The following is an 18424-nucleotide window of genomic DNA, read 5'->3' as shown; positions in this document are numbered from 1 at the left end:
CCTCCTGCCCGACAGCAGCTGGCCCGAAGCCACTGGGAGCCACCATTGAGTCGCCACGGCCCCTCAGCCCCGGCAAGGCCACCCTTGCCCCCACACCCCCCGCCGAGCTCAGGACCCCGCCCCTGGTGGCCGGCAGGCCCGGGGAAGCGGCCCCTGCCCTCGATCCCGCTCCCGCACCCGGCCGCGGTGACACGCCAGAGGGGCGGGGTGGGGGTGGGGGGCTTTTGTCGGAGGGAGCTGTGGAGGGACACACCGGCACACAGGTGGCGGCGCCGGGGCTGGGCGCCGGTGGGGGCGGCCAGGTGCAGGTCGAGGGGCTCGCGGGCCGAAAGGACGGCAAGTGGGCCCGCGGCGGAGTCTGGGTCCGGGCCAGCCACCCCGGGAGCGTCTGGGGTGCGGCCGCCTTCCAGGGCCGCCTTCTGGCCGCCTGGCCGGCCGGGCCGGCGGGGAGCGCCCCCGCCGGCGCGCGCCGTGGTGGGAGGGGCCTGAGGAGGTGGGGCCTGCCGCGGGGTCCGGCGGGGGCGGAGCCGGCGGCCCCCGCCGCGGGCGAGTAAAGGAGAAGGCGGGCGGAGCGGGAGGCAAAAAGCCTACAGCACCCGGTATTCCCAGGCGGTCTCCCATCCAAGTACTAACCAGGCCCGACCCTGCTTAGCTTCCGAGATCAGACGAGATCGGGCGCGTTCAGGGTGGTATGGCCGTAGACGGGGGCGGGGGCCGCGGGCTGCCTCTTGAGGCCCAGTTTCGCTGGCGCTGGCGCCTTAACGCCAGCCTGGCGGCCGGCCCGCCCCGGCAGGGCCCCCTCGCCCGCCCAGGCAGGGGGAACGGAGGTCTCGGGTATCGGGCGGCGGCGGAGGGTTTGGCGACCACCTCCCAGCCCAGGGCGGCCGTGACCCAGCAAACCCTTCGGCGCTTGGCGCCCCGCCCAAGATCCCGCACGTCGCTCACAGGGACGTGGCCCCGGAGGCTTCAGGGCCCGGGGCCCGCGGTCCCTTGGGCATCGGCCCTGCCGGCCCACGCGGCGCTAGGCGCAGCCCGGCCGCAGCCCGGGCCGGCCCTCCTGCCCGACGGCAGCTGGCCCGAAGCCACTGGGAGCCACCATTGAGTCGCCACGGCCCCTCAGCCCCGGCAAGGCCACCCTTGCCCCCACACCCCCCGCCGAGCTCAGGACCCCGCCCCTGGTGGCCGGCAGGCCCGGGGAAGCGGCCCCTGCCCTCGATCCCGCTCCCGCACCCGGCCGCGGTGACACGCCAGCGGGGCGGGGTGGGGGTGGGGGGCTTTTGTCGGAGGGAGCTGTGGAGGGACACACCGGCACACAGGTGGCGGCGCCGGGGCTGGGCGCCGGTGGGGGCGGCCAGGTGCAGGTCGAGGGGCTCGCGGGCCGAAAGGACGGCAAGTGGGCCCGCGGCGGAGTCTGGGTCCGGGCCAGCCACCCCGGGAGCGTCTGGGGTGCGGCTGCCTTCCAGGGCCGCCTTCTGGCCGGCCGGGCCGGCGGGGAGCGCCCCCGCCGGCGCGCGCCGTGGTGGGAGGGGCCTGAGGAGGTGGGGCCTGCCGCGGGGCCCGGCGGGGGCGGAGCCGGCGGCCCCCGCCGCGGGCGAGTAAAGGAGAAGGCGGGCGGAGCGGGAGGCAAAAAGCCTACAGCACCCGGTATTCCCAGGCGGTCTCCCATCCAAGTACTAACCAGGCCCGACCCTGCTTAGCTTCCGAGATCAGACGAGATCGGGCGCGTTCAGGGTGGTATGGCCGTAGACGGGGGCGGGGGCCGCGGGCTGCCTCTTGAGGCCCAGTTTCGCTGGCGCTGGCGCCTTAACGCCAGCCTGGCGGCCGGCCCGCCCCGGCAGGGCCCCCTCGCCCGCCCAGGCAGGGGGAACGGAGGTCTCGGGTATCGGGCGGCGGCGGAGGGTTTGGCGACCACCTCCCAGCCCAGGGCGGCCGTGACCCAGCAAACCCTTCGGCGCTTGGCGCCCCGCCCAAGATCCCGCACGTCGCTCACAGGGACGTGGCCCCGGAGGCTTCAGGGCCCGGGGCCCGCGGTCCCTTGGGCATCGGCCCTGCCGGCCCACGCGGCGCTAGGCGCAGCCCGGCCGCAGCCCGGGCCGGCCCTCCTGCCCGACGGCAGCTGGCCCGAAGCCACTGGGAGCCACCATTGAGTCGCCACGGCCCCTCAGCCCCGGCAAGGCCACCCTTGCCCCCACACCCCCCGCCGAGCTCAGGACCCCGCCCCTGGTGGCCGGCAGGCCCGGGGAAGCGGCCCCTGCCCTCGATCCCGCTCCCGCACCCGGCCGCGGTGACACGCCAGCGGGGCGGGGTGGGGGTGGGGGGCTTTTGTCGGAGGGAGCTGTGGAGGGACACACCGGCACACAGGTGGCGGCGCCGGGGCTGGGCGCCGGTGGGGGCGGCCAGGTGCAGGTCGAGGGGCTCGCGGGCCGAAAGGACGGCAAGTGGGCCCGCGGCGGAGTCTGGGTCCGGGCCAGCCACCCCGGGAGCGTCTGGGGTGCGGCTGCCTTCCAGGGCCGCCTTCTGGCCGGCCGGGCCGGCGGGGAGCGCCCCCGCCGGCGCGCGCCGTGGTGGGAGGGGCCTGAGGAGGTGGGGCCTGCCGCGGGGCCCGGCGGGGGCGGAGCCGGCGGCCCCCGCCGCGGGCGAGTAAAGGAGAAGGCGGGCGGAGCGGGAGGCAAAAAGCCTACAGCACCCGGTATTCCCAGGCGGTCTCCCATCCAAGTACTAACCAGGCCCGACCCTGCTTAGCTTCCGAGATCAGACGAGATCGGGCGCGTTCAGGGTGGTATGGCCGTAGACGGGGGCGGGGGCCGCGGGCTGCCTCTTGAGGCCCAGTTTCGCTGGCGCTGGCGCCTTAACGCCAGCCTGGCGGCCGGCCCGCCCAGGCAGGGGGAACGGAGGTCTCGGGTATCGGGCGGCGGCGGAGGGTTTGGCGACCACCTCCCAGCCCAGGGCGGCCGTGACCCAGCAAACCCTTCGGCGCTTGGCGCCCCGCCCAAGATCCCGCACGTCGCTCACAGGGACGTGGCCCCGGAGGCTTCAGGGCCCGGGGCCCGCGGTCCCTTGGGCATCGGCCCTGCCGGCCCACGCGGCGCGAGGCGCAGCCCGGCCGCAGCCCGGGCCGGCCCTCCTGCCCGACAGCAGCTGGCCCGAAGCCACTGGGAGCCACCATTGAGTCGCCACGGCCCCTCAGCCCCGGCAAGGCCACCCTTGCCCCCACACCCCCCGCCGAGCTCAGGACCCCGCCCCTGGTGGCCGGCAGGCCCGGGGAAGCGGCCCCTGCCCTCGATCCCGCTCCCGCACCCGGCCGCGGTGACACGCCAGAGGGGCGGGGTGGGGGTGGGGGGCTTTTGTCGGAGGGAGCTGTGGAGGGACACACCGGCACACAGGTGGCGGCGCCGGGGCTGGGCGCCGGTGGGGGCGGCCAGGTGCAGGTCGAGGGGCTCGCGGGCCGAAAGGACGGCAAGTGGGCCCGCGGCGGAGTCTGGGTCCGGGCCAGCCACCCCGGGAGCGTCTGGGGTGCGGCTGCCTTCCAGGGCCGCCTTCTGGCCGGCCGGGCCGGCGGGGAGCGCCCCCGCCGGCGCGCGCCGTGGTGGGAGGGGCCTGAGGAGGTGGGGCCTGCCGCGGGGCCCGGCGGGGGCGGAGCCGGCGGCCCCCGCCGCGGGCGAGTAAAGGAGAAGGCGGGCGGAGCGGGAGGCAAAAAGCCTACAGCACCCGGTATTCCCAGGCGGTCTCCCATCCAAGTACTAACCAGGCCCGACCCTGCTTAGCTTCCGAGATCAGACGAGATCGGGCGCGTTCAGGGTGGTATGGCCGTAGACGGGGGCGGGGGCCGCGGGCTGCCTCTTGAGGCCCAGTTTCGCTGGCGCTGGCGCCTTAACGCCAGCCTGGCGGCCGGCCCGCCCCGGCAGGGCCCCCTCGCCCGCCCAGGCAGGGGGAACGGAGGTCTCGGGTATCGGGCGGCGGCAGAGGGTTTGGCGACCACCTCCCAGCCCAGGGCGGCCGTGACCCAGCAAACCCTTCGGCGCTTGGCGCCCCGCCCAAGATCCCGCACGTCGCTCACAGGGACGTGGCCCCGGAGGCTTCAGGGCCCGGGGCCCGCGGTCCCTTGGGCATCGGCCCTGCCGGCCCACGCGGCGCTAGGCGCAGCCCGGCCGCAGCCCGGGCCGGCCCTCCTGCCCGACGGCAGCTGGCCCGAAGCCACTGGGAGCCACCATTGAGTCGCCACGGCCCCTCAGCCCCGGCAAGGCCACCCTTGCCCCCACACCCCCCGCCGAGCTCAGGACCCCGCCCCTGGTGGCCGGCAGGCCCGGGGAAGCGGCCCCTGCCCTCGATCCCGCTCCCGCACCCGGCCGCGGTGACACGCCAGAGGGGCGGGGTGGGGGTGGGGGGCTTTTGTCGGAGGGAGCTGTGGAGGGACACACCGGCACACAGGTGGCGGCGCCGGGGCTGGGCGCCGGTGGGGGCGGCCAGGTGCAGGTCGAGGGGCTCGCGGGCCGAAAGGACGGCAAGTGGGCCCGCGGCGGAGTCTGGGTCCGGGCCAGCCACCCCGGGAGCGTCTGGGGTGCGGCTGCCTTCCAGGGCCGCCTTCTGGCCGGCCGGGCCGGCGGGGAGCGCCCCCGCCGGCGCGCGCCGTGGTGGGAGGGGCCTGAGGAGGTGGGGCCTGCCGCGGGGCCCGGCGGGGGCGGAGCCGGCGGCCCCCGCCGCGGGCGAGTAAAGGAGAAGGCGGGCGGAGCGGGAGGCAAAAAGCCTACAGCACCCGGTATTCCCAGGCGGTCTCCCATCCAAGTACTAACCAGGCCCGACCCTGCTTAGCTTCCGAGATCAGACGAGATCGGGCGCGTTCAGGGTGGTATGGCCGTAGACGGGGGCGGGGGCCGCGGGCTGCCTCTTGAGGCCCAGTTTCGCTGGCGCTGGCGCCTTAACGCCAGCCTGGCGGCCGGCCCGCCCAGGCAGGGGGAACGGAGGTCTCGGGTATCGGGCGGCGGCGGAGGGTTTGGCGACCACCTCCCAGCCCAGGGCGGCCGTGACCCAGCAAACCCTTCGGCGCTTGGCGCCCCGCCCAAGATCCCGCACGTCGCTCACAGGGACGTGGCCCCGGAGGCTTCAGGGCCCGGGGCCCGCGGTCCCTTGGGCATCGGCCCTGCCGGCCCACGCGGCGCGAGGCGCAGCCCGGCCGCAGCCCGGGCCGGCCCTCCTGCCCGACAGCAGCTGGCCCGAAGCCACTGGGAGCCACCATTGAGTCGCCACGGCCCCTCAGCCCCGGCAAGGCCACCCTTGCCCCCACACCCCCCGCCGAGCTCAGGACCCCGCCCCTGGTGGCCGGCAGGCCCGGGGAAGCGGCCCCTGCCCTCGATCCCGCTCCCGCACCCGGCCGCGGTGACACGCCAGAGGGGCGGGGTGGGGGTGGGGGGCTTTTGTCGGAGGGAGCTGTGGAGGGACACACCGGCACACAGGTGGCGGCGCCGGGGCTGGGCGCCGGTGGGGGCGGCCAGGTGCAGGTCGAGGGGCTCGCGGGCCGAAAGGACGGCAAGTGGGCCCGCGGCGGAGTCTGGGTCCGGGCCAGCCACCCCGGGAGCGTCTGGGGTGCGGCCGCCTTCCAGGGCCGCCTTCTGGCCGCCTGGCCGGCCGGGCCGGCGGGGAGCGCCCCCGCCGGCGCGCGCCGTGGTGGGAGGGGCCTGAGGAGGTGGGGCCTGCCGCGGGGTCCGGCGGGGGCGGAGCCGGCGGCCCCCGCCGCGGGCGAGTAAAGGAGAAGGCGGGCGGAGCGGGAGGCAAAAAGCCTACAGCACCCGGTATTCCCAGGCGGTCTCCCATCCAAGTACTAACCAGGCCCGACCCTGCTTAGCTTCCGAGATCAGACGAGATCGGGCGCGTTCAGGGTGGTATGGCCGTAGACGGGGGCGGGGGCCGCGGGCTGCCTCTTGAGGCCCAGTTTCGCTGGCGCTGGCGCCTTAACGCCAGCCTGGCGGCCGGCCCGCCCCGGCAGGGCCCCCTCGCCCGCCCAGGCAGGGGGAACGGAGGTCTCGGGTATCGGGCGGCGGCGGAGGGTTTGGCGACCACCTCCCAGCCCAGGGCGGCCGTGACCCAGCAAACCCTTCGGCGCTTGGCGCCCCGCCCAAGATCCCGCACGTCGCTCACAGGGACGTGGCCCCGGAGGCTTCAGGGCCCGGGGCCCGCGGTCCCTTGGGCATCGGCCCTGCCGGCCCACGCGGCGCTAGGCGCAGCCCGGCCGCAGCCCGGGCCGGCCCTCCTGCCCGACGGCAGCTGGCCCGAAGCCACTGGGAGCCACCATTGAGTCGCCACGGCCCCTCAGCCCCGGCAAGGCCACCCTTGCCCCCACACCCCCCGCCGAGCTCAGGACCCCGCCCCTGGTGGCCGGCAGGCCCGGGGAAGCGGCCCCTGCCCTCGATCCCGCTCCCGCACCCGGCCGCGGTGACACGCCAGCGGGGCGGGGTGGGGGTGGGGGGCTTTTGTCGGAGGGAGCTGTGGAGGGACACACCGGCACACAGGTGGCGGCGCCGGGGCTGGGCGCCGGTGGGGGCGGCCAGGTGCAGGTCGAGGGGCTCGCGGGCCGAAAGGACGGCAAGTGGGCCCGCGGCGGAGTCTGGGTCCGGGCCAGCCACCCCGGGAGCGTCTGGGGTGCGGCTGCCTTCCAGGGCCGCCTTCTGGCCGGCCGGGCCGGCGGGGAGGGCCCCCGCCGGCGCGCGCCGTGGTGGGAGGGGCCTGAGGAGGTGGGGCCTGCCGCGGGGCCCGGCGGGGGCGGAGCCGGCGGCCCCCGCCGCGGGCGAGTAAAGGAGAAGGCGGGCGGAGCGGGAGGCAAAAAGCCTACAGCACCCGGTATTCCCAGGCGGTCTCCCATCCAAGTACTAACCAGGCCCGACCCTGCTTAGCTTCCGAGATCAGACGAGATCGGGCGCGTTCAGGGTGGTATGGCCGTAGACGGGGGCGGGGGCCGCGGGCTGCCTCTTGAGGCCCAGTTTCGCTGGCGCTGGCGCCTTAACGCCAGCCTGGCGGCCGGCCCGCCCCGGCAGGGCCCCCTCGCCCGCCCAGGCAGGGGGAACGGAGGTCTCGGGTATCGGGCGGCGGCGGAGGGTTTGGCGACCACCTCCCAGCCCAGGGCGGCCGTGACCCAGCAAACCCTTCGGCGCTTGGCGCCCCGCCCAAGATCCCGCACGTCGCTCACAGGGACGTGGCCCCGGAGGCTTCAGGGCCCGGGGCCCGCGGTCCCTTGGGCATCGGCCCTGCCGGCCCACGCGGCGCTAGGCGCAGCCCGGCCGCAGCCCGGGCCGGCCCTCCTGCCCGACGGCAGCTGGCCCGAAGCCACTGGGAGCCACCATTGAGTCGCCACGGCCCCTCAGCCCCGGCAAGGCCACCCTTGCCCCCACACCCCCCGCCGAGCTCAGGACCCCGCCCCTGGTGGCCGGCAGGCCCGGGGAAGCGGCCCCTGCCCTCGATCCCGCTCCCGCACCCGGCCGCGGTGACACGCCAGCGGGGCGGGGTGGGGGTGGGGGGCTTTTGTCGGAGGGAGCTGTGGAGGGACACACCGGCACACAGGTGGCGGCGCCGGGGCTGGGCGCCGGTGGGGGCGGCCAGGTGCAGGTCGAGGGGCTCGCGGGCCGAAAGGACGGCAAGTGGGCCCGCGGCGGAGTCTGGGTCCGGGCCAGCCACCCCGGGAGCGTCTGGGGTGCGGCTGCCTTCCAGGGCCGCCTTCTGGCCGGCCGGGCCGGCGGGGAGGGCCCCCGCCGGCGCGCGCCGTGGTGGGAGGGGCCTGAGGAGGTGGGGCCTGCCGCGGGGCCCGGCGGGGGCGGAGCCGGCGGCCCCCGCCGCGGGCGAGTAAAGGAGAAGGCGGGCGGAGCGGGAGGCAAAAAGCCTACAGCACCCGGTATTCCCAGGCGGTCTCCCATCCAAGTACTAACCAGGCCCGACCCTGCTTAGCTTCCGAGATCAGACGAGATCGGGCGCGTTCAGGGTGGTATGGCCGTAGACGGGGGCGGGGGCCGCGGGCTGCCTCTTGAGGCCCAGTTTCGCTGGCGCTGGCGCCTTAACGCCAGCCTGGCGGCCGGCCCGCCCCGGCAGGGCCCCCTCGCCCGCCCAGGCAGGGGGAACGGAGGTCTCGGGTATCGGGCGGCGGCGGAGGGTTTGGCGACCACCTCCCAGCCCAGGGCGGCCGTGACCCAGCAAACCCTTCGGCGCTTGGCGCCCCGCCCAAGATCCCGCACGTCGCTCACAGGGACGTGGCCCCGGAGGCTTCAGGGCCCGGGGCCCGCGGTCCCTTGGGCATCGGCCCTGCCGGCCCACGCGGCGCTAGGCGCAGCCCGGCCGCAGCCCGGGCCGGCCCTCCTGCCCGACGGCAGCTGGCCCGAAGCCACTGGGAGCCACCATTGAGTCGCCACGGCCCCTCAGCCCCGGCAAGGCCACCCTTGCCCCCACACCCCCCGCCGAGCTCAGGACCCCGCCCCTGGTGGCCGGCAGGCCCGGGGAAGCGGCCCCTGCCCTCGATCCCGCTCCCGCACCCGGCCGCGGTGACACGCCAGCGGGGCGGGGTGGGGGTGGGGGGCTTTTGTCGGAGGGAGCTGTGGAGGGACACACCGGCACACAGGTGGCGGCGCCGGGGCTGGGCGCCGGTGGGGGCGGCCAGGTGCAGGTCGAGGGGCTCGCGGGCCGAAAGGACGGCAAGTGGGCCCGCGGCGGAGTCTGGGTCCGGGCCAGCCACCCCGGGAGCGTCTGGGGTGCGGCTGCCTTCCAGGGCCGCCTTCTGGCCGGCCGGGCCGGCGGGGAGGGCCCCCGCCGGCGCGCGCCGTGGTGGGAGGGGCCTGAGGAGGTGGGGCCTGCCGCGGGGCCCGGCGGGGGCGGAGCCGGCGGCCCCCGCCGCGGGCGAGTAAAGGAGAAGGCGGGCGGAGCGGGAGGCAAAAAGCCTACAGCACCCGGTATTCCCAGGCGGTCTCCCATCCAAGTACTAACCAGGCCCGACCCTGCTTAGCTTCCGAGATCAGACGAGATCGGGCGCGTTCAGGGTGGTATGGCCGTAGACGGGGGCGGGGGCCGCGGGCTGCCTCTTGAGGCCCAGTTTCGCTGGCGCTGGCGCCTTAACGCCAGCCTGGCGGCCGGCCCGCCCCGGCAGGGCCCCCTCGCCCGCCCAGGCAGGGGGAACGGAGGTCTCGGGTATCGGGCGGCGGCGGAGGGTTTGGCGACCACCTCCCAGCCCAGGGCGGCCGTGACCCAGCAAACCCTTCGGCGCTTGGCGCCCCGCCCAAGATCCCGCACGTCGCTCACAGGGACGTGGCCCCGGAGGCTTCAGGGCCCGGGGCCCGCGGTCCCTTGGGCATCGGCCCTGCCGGCCCACGCGGCGCTAGGCGCAGCCCGGCCGCAGCCCGGGCCGGCCCTCCTGCCCGACGGCAGCTGGCCCGAAGCCACTGGGAGCCACCATTGAGTCGCCACGGCCCCTCAGCCCCGGCAAGGCCACCCTTGCCCCCACACCCCCCGCCGAGCTCAGGACCCCGCCCCTGGTGGCCGGCAGGCCCGGGGAAGCGGCCCCTGCCCTCGATCCCGCTCCCGCACCCGGCCGCGGTGACACGCCAGCGGGGCGGGGTGGGGGTGGGGGGCTTTTGTCGGAGGGAGCTGTGGAGGGACACACCGGCACACAGGTGGCGGCGCCGGGGCTGGGCGCCGGTGGGGGCGGCCAGGTGCAGGTCGAGGGGCTCGCGGGCCGAAAGGACGGCAAGTGGGCCCGCGGCGGAGTCTGGGTCCGGGCCAGCCACCCCGGGAGCGTCTGGGGTGCGGCTGCCTTCCAGGGCCGCCTTCTGGCCGGCCGGGCCGGCGGGGAGCGCCCCCGCCGGCGCGCGCCGTGGTGGGAGGGGCCTGAGGAGGTGGGGCCTGCCGCGGGGCCCGGCGGGGGCGGAGCCGGCGGCCCCCGCCGCGGGCGAGTAAAGGAGAAGGCGGGCGGAGCGGGAGGCAAAAAGCCTACAGCACCCGGTATTCCCAGGCGGTCTCCCATCCAAGTACTAACCAGGCCCGACCCTGCTTAGCTTCCGAGATCAGACGAGATCGGGCGCGTTCAGGGTGGTATGGCCGTAGACGGGGGCGGGGGCCGCGGGCTGCCTCTTGAGGCCCAGTTTCGCTGGCGCTGGCGCCTTAACGCCAGCCTGGCGGCCGGCCCGCCCCGGCAGGGCCCCCTCGCCCGCCCAGGCAGGGGGAACGGAGGTCTCGGGTATCGGGCGGCGGCGGAGGGTTTGGCGACCACCTCCCAGCCCAGGGCGGCCGTGACCCAGCAAACCCTTCGGCGCTTGGCGCCCCGCCCAAGATCCCGCACGTCGCTCACAGGGACGTGGCCCCGGAGGCTTCAGGGCCCGGGGCCCGCGGTCCCTTGGGCATCGGCCCTGCCGGCCCACGCGGCGCTAGGCGCAGCCCGGCCGCAGCCCGGGCCGGCCCTCCTGCCCGACGGCAGCTGGCCCGAAGCCACTGGGAGCCACCATTGAGTCGCCACGGCCCCTCAGCCCCGGCAAGGCCACCCTTGCCCCCACACCCCCCGCCGAGCTCAGGACCCCGCCCCTGGTGGCCGGCAGGCCCGGGGAAGCGGCCCCTGCCCTCGATCCCGCTCCCGCACCCGGCCGCGGTGACACGCCAGCGGGGCGGGGTGGGGGTGGGGGGCTTTTGTCGGAGGGAGCTGTGGAGGGACACACCGGCACACAGGTGGCGGCGCCGGGGCTGGGCGCCGGTGGGGGCGGCCAGGTGCAGGTCGAGGGGCTCGCGGGCCGAAAGGACGGCAAGTGGGCCCGCGGCGGAGTCTGGGTCCGGGCCAGCCACCCCGGGAGCGTCTGGGGTGCGGCTGCCTTCCAGGGCCGCCTTCTGGCCGGCCGGGCCGGCGGGGAGCGCCCCCGCCGGCGCGCGCCGTGGTGGGAGGGGCCTGAGGAGGTGGGGCCTGCCGCGGGGCCCGGCGGGGGCGGAGCCGGCGGCCCCCGCCGCGGGCGAGTAAAGGAGAAGGCGGGCGGAGCGGGAGGCAAAAAGCCTACAGCACCCGGTATTCCCAGGCGGTCTCCCATCCAAGTACTAACCAGGCCCGACCCTGCTTAGCTTCCGAGATCAGACGAGATCGGGCGCGTTCAGGGTGGTATGGCCGTAGACGGGGGCGGGGGCCGCGGGCTGCCTCTTGAGGCCCAGTTTCGCTGGCGCTGGCGCCTTAACGCCAGCCTGGCGGCCGGCCCGCCCCGGCAGGGCCCCCTCGCCCGCCCAGGCAGGGGGAACGGAGGTCTCGGGTATCGGGCGGCGGCGGAGGGTTTGGCGACCACCTCCCAGCCCAGGGCGGCCGTGACCCAGCAAACCCTTCGGCGCTTGGCGCCCCGCCCAAGATCCCGCACGTCGCTCACAGGGACGTGGCCCCGGAGGCTTCAGGGCCCGGGGCCCGCGGTCCCTTGGGCATCGGCCCTGCCGGCCCACGCGGCGCTAGGCGCAGCCCGGCCGCAGCCCGGGCCGGCCCTCCTGCCCGACGGCAGCTGGCCCGAAGCCACTGGGAGCCACCATTGAGTCGCCACGGCCCCTCAGCCCCGGCAAGGCCACCCTTGCCCCCACACCCCCCGCCGAGCTCAGGACCCCGCCCCTGGTGGCCGGCAGGCCCGGGGAAGCGGCCCCTGCCCTCGATCCCGCTCCCGCACCCGGCCGCGGTGACACGCCAGCGGGGCGGGGTGGGGGTGGGGGGCTTTTGTCGGAGGGAGCTGTGGAGGGACACACCGGCACACAGGTGGCGGCGCCGGGGCTGGGCGCCGGTGGGGGCGGCCAGGTGCAGGTCGAGGGGCTCGCGGGCCGAAAGGACGGCAAGTGGGCCCGCGGCGGAGTCTGGGTCCGGGCCAGCCACCCCGGGAGCGTCTGGGGTGCGGCTGCCTTCCAGGGCCGCCTTCTGGCCGGCCGGGCCGGCGGGGAGCGCCCCCGCCGGCGCGCGCCGTGGTGGGAGGGGCCTGAGGAGGTGGGGCCTGCCGCGGGGCCCGGCGGGGGCGGAGCCGGCGGCCCCCGCCGCGGGCGAGTAAAGGAGAAGGCGGGCGGAGCGGGAGGCAAAAAGCCTACAGCACCCGGTATTCCCAGGCGGTCTCCCATCCAAGTACTAACCAGGCCCGACCCTGCTTAGCTTCCGAGATCAGACGAGATCGGGCGCGTTCAGGGTGGTATGGCCGTAGACGGGGGCGGGGGCCGCGGGCTGCCTCTTGAGGCCCAGTTTCGCTGGCGCTGGCGCCTTAACGCCAGCCTGGCGGCCGGCCCGCCCCGGCAGGGCCCCCTCGCCCGCCCAGGCAGGGGGAACGGAGGTCTCGGGTATCGGGCGGCGGCGGAGGGTTTGGCGACCACCTCCCAGCCCAGGGCGGCCGTGACCCAGCAAACCCTTCGGCGCTTGGCGCCCCGCCCAAGATCCCGCACGTCGCTCACAGGGACGTGGCCCCGGAGGCTTCAGGGCCCGGGGCCCGCGGTCCCTTGGGCATCGGCCCTGCCGGCCCACGCGGCGCTAGGCGCAGCCCGGCCGCAGCCCGGGCCGGCCCTCCTGCCCGACGGCAGCTGGCCCGAAGCCACTGGGAGCCACCATTGAGTCGCCACGGCCCCTCAGCCCCGGCAAGGCCACCCTTGCCCCCACACCCCCCGCCGAGCTCAGGACCCCGCCCCTGGTGGCCGGCAGGCCCGGGGAAGCGGCCCCTGCCCTCGATCCCGCTCCCGCACCCGGCCGCGGTGACACGCCAGCGGGGCGGGGTGGGGGTGGGGGGCTTTTGTCGGAGGGAGCTGTGGAGGGACACACCGGCACACAGGTGGCGGCGCCGGGGCTGGGCGCCGGTGGGGGCGGCCAGGTGCAGGTCGAGGGGCTCGCGGGCCGAAAGGACGGCAAGTGGGCCCGCGGCGGAGTCTGGGTCCGGGCCAGCCACCCCGGGAGCGTCTGGGGTGCGGCTGCCTTCCAGGGCCGCCTTCTGGCCGGCCGGGCCGGCGGGGAGGGCCCCCGCCGGCGCGCGCCGTGGTGGGAGGGGCCTGAGGAGGTGGGGCCTGCCGCGGGGCCCGGCGGGGGCGGAGCCGGCGGCCCCCGCCGCGGGCGAGTAAAGGAGAAGGCGGGCGGAGCGGGAGGCAAAAAGCCTACAGCACCCGGTATTCCCAGGCGGTCTCCCATCCAAGTACTAACCAGGCCCGACCCTGCTTAGCTTCCGAGATCAGACGAGATCGGGCGCGTTCAGGGTGGTATGGCCGTAGACGGGGGCGGGGGCCGCGGGCTGCCTCTTGAGGCCCAGTTTCGCTGGCGCTGGCGCCTTAACGCCAGCCTGGCGGCCGGCCCGCCCCGGCAGGGCCCCCTCGCCCGCCCAGGCAGGGGGAACGGAGGTCTCGGGTATCGGGCGGCGGCGGAGGGTTTGGCGACCACCTCCCAGCCCAGGGCGGCCGTGACCCAGCAAACCCTTCGGCGCTTGGCGCCCCGCCCAAGATCCCGCACGTCGCTCACAGGGACGTGGCCCCGGAGGCTTCAGGGCCCGGGGCCCGCGGTCCCTTGGGCATCGGCCCTGCCGGCCCACGCGGCGCTAGGCGCAGCCCGGCCGCAGCCCGGGCCGGCCCTCCTGCCCGACGGCAGCTGGCCCGAAGCCACTGGGAGCCACCATTGAGTCGCCACGGCCCCTCAGCCCCGGCAAGGCCACCCTTGCCCCCACACCCCCCGCCGAGCTCAGGACCCCGCCCCTGGTGGCCGGCAGGCCCGGGGAAGCGGCCCCTGCCCTCGATCCCGCTCCCGCACCCGGCCGCGGTGACACGCCAGCGGGGCGGGGTGGGGGTGGGGGGCTTTTGTCGGAGGGAGCTGTGGAGGGACACACCGGCACACAGGTGGCGGCGCCGGGGCTGGGCGCCGGTGGGGGCGGCCAGGTGCAGGTCGAGGGGCTCGCGGGCCGAAAGGACGGCAAGTGGGCCCGCGGCGGAGTCTGGGTCCGGGCCAGCCACCCCGGGAGCGTCTGGGGTGCGGCTGCCTTCCAGGGCCGCCTTCTGGCCGGCCGGGCCGGCGGGGAGGGCCCCCGCCGGCGCGCGCCGTGGTGGGAGGGGCCTGAGGAGGTGGGGCCTGCCGCGGGGCCCGGCGGGGGCGGAGCCGGCGGCCCCCGCCGCGGGCGAGTAAAGGAGAAGGCGGGCGGAGCGGGAGGCAAAAAGCCTACAGCACCCGGTATTCCCAGGCGGTCTCCCATCCAAGTACTAACCAGGCCCGACCCTGCTTAGCTTCCGAGATCAGACGAGATCGGGCGCGTTCAGGGTGGTATGGCCGTAGACGGGGGCGGGGGCCGCGGGCTGCCTCTTGAGGCCCAGTTTCGCTGGCGCTGGCGCCTTAACGCCAGCCTGGCGGCCGGCCCGCCCCGGCAGGGCCCCTTCGCCCGCCCAGGCAGGGGGAACGGAGGTCTCGGGTATCGGGCGGCGGCGGAGGGTTTGGCGACCACCTCCCAGCCCAGGGCGGCCGTGACCCAGCAAACCCTTCGGCGCTTGGCGCCCCGCCCAAGATCCCGCACGTCGCTCACAGGGACGTGGCCCCGGAGGCTTCAGGGCCCGGGGCCCGCGGTCCCTTGGGCATCGGCCCTGCCGGCCCACGCGGCGCTAGGCGCAGCCCGGCCGCAGCCCGGGCCGGCCCTCCTGCCCGACGGCAGCTGGCCCGAAGCCACTGGGAGCCACCATTGAGTCGCCACGGCCCCTCAGCCCCGGCAAGGCCACCCTTGCCCCCACACCCCCCGCCGAGCTCAGGACCCCGCCCCTGGTGGCCGGCAGGCCCGGGGAAGCGGCCCCTGCCCTCGATCCCGCTCCCGCACCCGGCCGCGGTGACACGCCAGCGGGGCGGGGTGGGGGTGGGGGGCTTTTGTCGGAGGGAGCTGTGGAGGGACACACCGGCACACAGGTGGCGGCGCCGGGGCTGGGCGCCGGTGGGGGCGGCCAGGTGCAGGTCGAGGGGCTCGCGGGCCGAAAGGACGGCAAGTGGGCCCGCGGCGGAGTCTGGGTCCGGGCCAGCCACCCCGGGAGCGTCTGGGGTGCGGCTGCCTTCCAGGGCCGCCTTCTGGCCGGCCGGGCCGGCGGGGAGCGCCCCCGCCGGCGCGCGCCGTGGTGGGAGGGGCCTGAGGAGGTGGGGCCTGCCGCGGGGCCCGGCGGGGGCGGAGCCGGCGGCCCCCGCCGCGGGCGAGTAAAGGAGAAGGCGGGCGGAGCGGGAGGCAAAAAGCCTACAGCACCCGGTATTCCCAGGCGGTCTCCCATCCAAGTACTAACCAGGCCCGACCCTGCTTAGCTTCCGAGATCAGACGAGATCGGGCGCGTTCAGGGTGGTATGGCCGTAGACGGGGGCGGGGGCCGCGGGCTGCCTCTTGAGGCCCAGTTTCGCTGGCGCTGGCGCCTTAACGCCAGCCTGGCGGCCGGCCCGCCCCGGCAGGGCCCCCTCGCCCGCCCAGGCAGGGGGAACGGAGGTCTCGGGTATCGGGCGGCGGCGGAGGGTTTGGCGACCACCTCCCAGCCCAGGGCGGCCGTGACCCAGCAAACCCTTCGGCGCTTGGCGCCCCGCCCAAGATCCCGCACGTCGCTCACAGGGACGTGGCCCCGGAGGCTTCAGGGCCCGGGGCCCGCGGTCCCTTGGGCATCGGCCCTGCCGGCCCACGCGGCGCTAGGCGCAGCCCGGCCGCAGCCCGGGCCGGCCCTCCTGCCCGACGGCAGCTGGCCCGAAGCCACTGGGAGCCACCATTGAGTCGCCACGGCCCCTCAGCCCCGGCAAGGCCACCCTTGCCCCCACACCCCCCGCCGAGCTCAGGACCCCGCCCCTGGTGGCCGGCAGGCCCGGGGAAGCGGCCCCTGCCCTCGATCCCGCTCCCGCACCCGGCCGCGGTGACACGCCAGCGGGGCGGGGTGGGGGTGGGGGGCTTTTGTCGGAGGGAGCTGTGGAGGGACACACCGGCACACAGGTGGCGGCGCCGGGGCTGGGCGCCGGTGGGGGCGGCCAGGTGCAGGTCGAGGGGCTCGCGGGCCGAAAGGACGGCAAGTGGGCCCGCGGCGGAGTCTGGGTCCGGGCCAGCCACCCCGGGAGCGTCTGGGGTGCGGCTGCCTTCCAGGGCCGCCTTCTGGCCGGCCGGGCCGGCGGGGAGCGCCCCCGCCGGCGCGCGCCGTGGTGGGAGGGGCCTGAGGAGGTGGGGCCTGCCGCGGGGCCCGGCGGGGGCGGAGCCGGCGGCCCCCGCCGCGGGCGAGTAAAGGAGAAGGCGGGCGGAGCGGGAGGCAAAAAGCCTACAGCACCCGGTATTCCCAGGCGGTCTCCCATCCAAGTACTAACCAGGCCCGACCCTGCTTAGCTTCCGAGATCAGACGAGATCGGGCGCGTTCAGGGTGGTATGGCCGTAGACGGGGGCGGGGGCCGCGGGCTGCCTCTTGAGGCCCAGTTTCGCTGGCGCTGGCGCCTTAACGCCAGCCTGGCGGCCGGCCCGCCCCGGCAGGGCCCCCTCGCCCGCCCAGGCAGGGGGAACGGAGGTCTCGGGTATCGGGCGGCGGCGGAGGGTTTGGCGACCACCTCCCAGCCCAGGGCGGCCGTGACCCAGCAAACCCTTCGGCGCTTGGCGCCCCGCCCAAGATCCCGCACGTCGCTCACAGGGACGTGGCCCCGGAGGCTTCAGGGCCCGGGGCCCGCGGTCCCTTGGGCATCGGCCCTGCCGGCCCACGCGGCGCTAGGCGCAGCCCGGCCGCAGCCCGGGCCGGCCCTCCTGCCCGACGGCAGCTGGCCCGAAGCCACTGGGAGCCACCATTGAGTCGCCACGGCCCCTCAGCCCCGGCAAGGCCACCCTTGCCCCCACACCCCCCGCCGAGCTCAGGACCCCGCCCCTGGTGGCCGGCAGGCCCGGGGAAGCGGCCCCTGCCCTCGATCCCGCTCCCGCACCCGGCCGCGGTGACACGCCAGCGGGGCGGGGTGGGGGTGGGGGGCTTTTGTCGGAGGGAGCTGTGGAGGGACACACCGGCACACAGGTGGCGGCGCCGGGGCTGGGCGCCGGTGGGGGCGGCCAGGTGCAGGTCGAGGGGCTCGCGGGCCGAAAGGACGGCAAGTGGGCCCGCGGCGGAGTCTGGGTCGGGGCCAGCCACCCCGGGAGCGTCTGGGGTGCGGCTGCCTTCCAGGGCCGCCTTCTGGCCGGCCGGGCCGGCGGGGAGCGCCCCCGCCGGCGCGCGCCGTGGTGGGAGGGGCCTGAGGAGGTGGGGCCTGCCGCGGGGCCCGGCGGGGGCGGAGCCGGCGGCCCCCGCCGCGGGCGAGTAAAGGAGAAGGCGGGCGGAGCGGGAGGCAAAAAGCCTACAGCACCCGGTATTCCCAGGCGGTCTCCCATCCAAGTAACTAACCAGGCCCGACCCTGCTTAGCTTCCGAGATCAGACGAGATCGGGCGCGTTCAGGGTGGTATGGCCGTAGACGGGGGCGGGGGCCGCGGGCTGCCTCTTGAGGCCCAGTTTCGCTGGCGCTGGCGCCTTAACGCCAGCCTGGCGGCCGGCCCGCCCCGGCAGGGCCCCCTCGCCCGCCCAGGCAGGGGGAACGGAGGTCTCGGGTATCGGGCGGCGGCGGAGGGTTTGGCGACCACCTCCCAGCCCAGGGCGGCCGTGACCCAGCAAACCCTTCGGCGCTTGGCGCCCCGCCCAAGATCCCGCACGTCGCTCACAGGGACGTGGCCCCGGAGGCTTCAGGGCCCGGGGCCCGCGGTCCCTTGGGCATCGGCCCTGCCGGCCCACGCGGCGCTAGGCGCAGCCCGGCCGCAGCCCGGGCCGGCCCTCCTGCCCGACGGCAGCTGGCCCGAAGCCACTGGGAGCCACCATTGAGTCGCCACGGCCCCTCAGCCCCGGCAAGGCCACCCTTGCCCCCACACCCCCCGCCGAGCTCAGGACCCCGCCCCTGGTGGCCGGCAGGCCCGGGGAAGCGGCCCCTGCCCTCGATCCCGCTCCCGCACCCGGCCGCGGTGACACGCCAGAGGGGCGGGGTGGGGGTGGGGGGCTTTTGTCGGAGGGAGCTGTGGAGGGACACACCGGCACACAGGTGGCGGCGCCGGGGCTGGGCGCCGGTGGGGGCGGCCAGGTGCAGGTCGAGGGGCTCGCGGGCCGAAAGGACGGCAAGTGGGCCCGCGGCGGAGTCTGGGTCCGGGCCAGCCACCCCGGGAGCGGGAGCCCCTAGGCCCTAGAGCTGCATTGTCAATTACAGTAGCCACTAGCCAAATGCCCATTAGAATGTAAATTATTAAAAATTAAGGAAAATTAATTGTTTTTAAAATTAAGTTAAAACGTTAAAAATTTCTCTTCCTCAGAGAACAAAATTTCTCTGGCATCCAATTCTGTTCCCTGGTGGTCCAGTTGTTGGGACTTGGCGCTTTCACTGCTGTGGCTGGGGTTCAATCCCTGGTCGGGGAACTCAGACCCCGCAAGCTTCATGGCTTGGCCAAAAAAAAAAAAAATTCTTTTCCTCAG

The 18424-nt window shown here is 76.3% G+C and overlaps 17 non-coding genes across 17 annotated transcripts; all 17 read right to left on the bottom strand.

Annotated features, from left to right (window-relative positions):
- Positions 1 to 584: 584 nt before the first annotated feature.
- Positions 585 to 703, bottom strand: LOC125963308 (5S ribosomal RNA). The gene has a single exon (XR_007475133.1). It is a non-coding gene; the product is annotated as a 5S ribosomal RNA (ribosomal RNA).
- Positions 704 to 1629: 926 nt separating this feature from the next.
- On the bottom strand, positions 1630 to 1748 carry LOC125963306 (5S ribosomal RNA). The gene has a single exon (XR_007475131.1). It is a non-coding gene; the product is annotated as a 5S ribosomal RNA (ribosomal RNA).
- A 926-nt stretch (positions 1749 to 2674) lies between these two features.
- LOC125963300 (5S ribosomal RNA) lies at positions 2675 to 2793 on the bottom strand. Its single transcript, XR_007475125.1, has one exon. It is a non-coding gene; the product is annotated as a 5S ribosomal RNA (ribosomal RNA).
- A 903-nt stretch (positions 2794 to 3696) lies between these two features.
- On the bottom strand, positions 3697 to 3815 carry LOC125963289 (5S ribosomal RNA). Its single transcript, XR_007475114.1, has one exon. It is a non-coding gene; the product is annotated as a 5S ribosomal RNA (ribosomal RNA).
- Positions 3816 to 4741: 926 nt separating this feature from the next.
- Positions 4742 to 4860, bottom strand: LOC125963277 (5S ribosomal RNA). Its single transcript, XR_007475102.1, has one exon. It is a non-coding gene; the product is annotated as a 5S ribosomal RNA (ribosomal RNA).
- A 911-nt stretch (positions 4861 to 5771) lies between these two features.
- LOC125963266 (5S ribosomal RNA) lies at positions 5772 to 5890 on the bottom strand. Its single transcript, XR_007475091.1, has one exon. It is a non-coding gene; the product is annotated as a 5S ribosomal RNA (ribosomal RNA).
- A 926-nt stretch (positions 5891 to 6816) lies between these two features.
- Positions 6817 to 6935, bottom strand: LOC125963255 (5S ribosomal RNA). The gene has a single exon (XR_007475080.1). It is a non-coding gene; the product is annotated as a 5S ribosomal RNA (ribosomal RNA).
- Positions 6936 to 7861: 926 nt separating this feature from the next.
- Positions 7862 to 7980, bottom strand: LOC125963244 (5S ribosomal RNA). Its single transcript, XR_007475069.1, has one exon. It is a non-coding gene; the product is annotated as a 5S ribosomal RNA (ribosomal RNA).
- Positions 7981 to 8906: 926 nt separating this feature from the next.
- Positions 8907 to 9025, bottom strand: LOC125963233 (5S ribosomal RNA). Its single transcript, XR_007475058.1, has one exon. It is a non-coding gene; the product is annotated as a 5S ribosomal RNA (ribosomal RNA).
- A 926-nt stretch (positions 9026 to 9951) lies between these two features.
- LOC125963222 (5S ribosomal RNA) lies at positions 9952 to 10070 on the bottom strand. Its single transcript, XR_007475047.1, has one exon. It is a non-coding gene; the product is annotated as a 5S ribosomal RNA (ribosomal RNA).
- Positions 10071 to 10996: 926 nt separating this feature from the next.
- LOC125963211 (5S ribosomal RNA) lies at positions 10997 to 11115 on the bottom strand. The gene has a single exon (XR_007475036.1). It is a non-coding gene; the product is annotated as a 5S ribosomal RNA (ribosomal RNA).
- Positions 11116 to 12041: 926 nt separating this feature from the next.
- Positions 12042 to 12160, bottom strand: LOC125963340 (5S ribosomal RNA). Its single transcript, XR_007475165.1, has one exon. It is a non-coding gene; the product is annotated as a 5S ribosomal RNA (ribosomal RNA).
- Positions 12161 to 13086: 926 nt separating this feature from the next.
- LOC125963329 (5S ribosomal RNA) lies at positions 13087 to 13205 on the bottom strand. Its single transcript, XR_007475154.1, has one exon. It is a non-coding gene; the product is annotated as a 5S ribosomal RNA (ribosomal RNA).
- Positions 13206 to 14131: 926 nt separating this feature from the next.
- On the bottom strand, positions 14132 to 14250 carry LOC125963318 (5S ribosomal RNA). The gene has a single exon (XR_007475143.1). It is a non-coding gene; the product is annotated as a 5S ribosomal RNA (ribosomal RNA).
- Positions 14251 to 15176: 926 nt separating this feature from the next.
- LOC125963307 (5S ribosomal RNA) lies at positions 15177 to 15295 on the bottom strand. Its single transcript, XR_007475132.1, has one exon. It is a non-coding gene; the product is annotated as a 5S ribosomal RNA (ribosomal RNA).
- A 926-nt stretch (positions 15296 to 16221) lies between these two features.
- On the bottom strand, positions 16222 to 16340 carry LOC125963205 (5S ribosomal RNA). Its single transcript, XR_007475030.1, has one exon. It is a non-coding gene; the product is annotated as a 5S ribosomal RNA (ribosomal RNA).
- Positions 16341 to 17266: 926 nt separating this feature from the next.
- Positions 17267 to 17386, bottom strand: LOC125963305 (5S ribosomal RNA). The gene has a single exon (XR_007475130.1). It is a non-coding gene; the product is annotated as a 5S ribosomal RNA (ribosomal RNA).
- Between the last annotated feature and the right edge of the window lie 1038 nt (positions 17387 to 18424).

The sequence above is a fragment of the Orcinus orca genome, unplaced genomic scaffold, assembly GCF_937001465.1.
Source record: "Orcinus orca unplaced genomic scaffold, mOrcOrc1.1 scaffold_302, whole genome shotgun sequence".
Taxonomy (NCBI): Eukaryota; Metazoa; Chordata; class Mammalia; order Artiodactyla; family Delphinidae; genus Orcinus; species Orcinus orca.
This window is presented reverse-complemented; position numbering and strand designations above follow the sequence as displayed.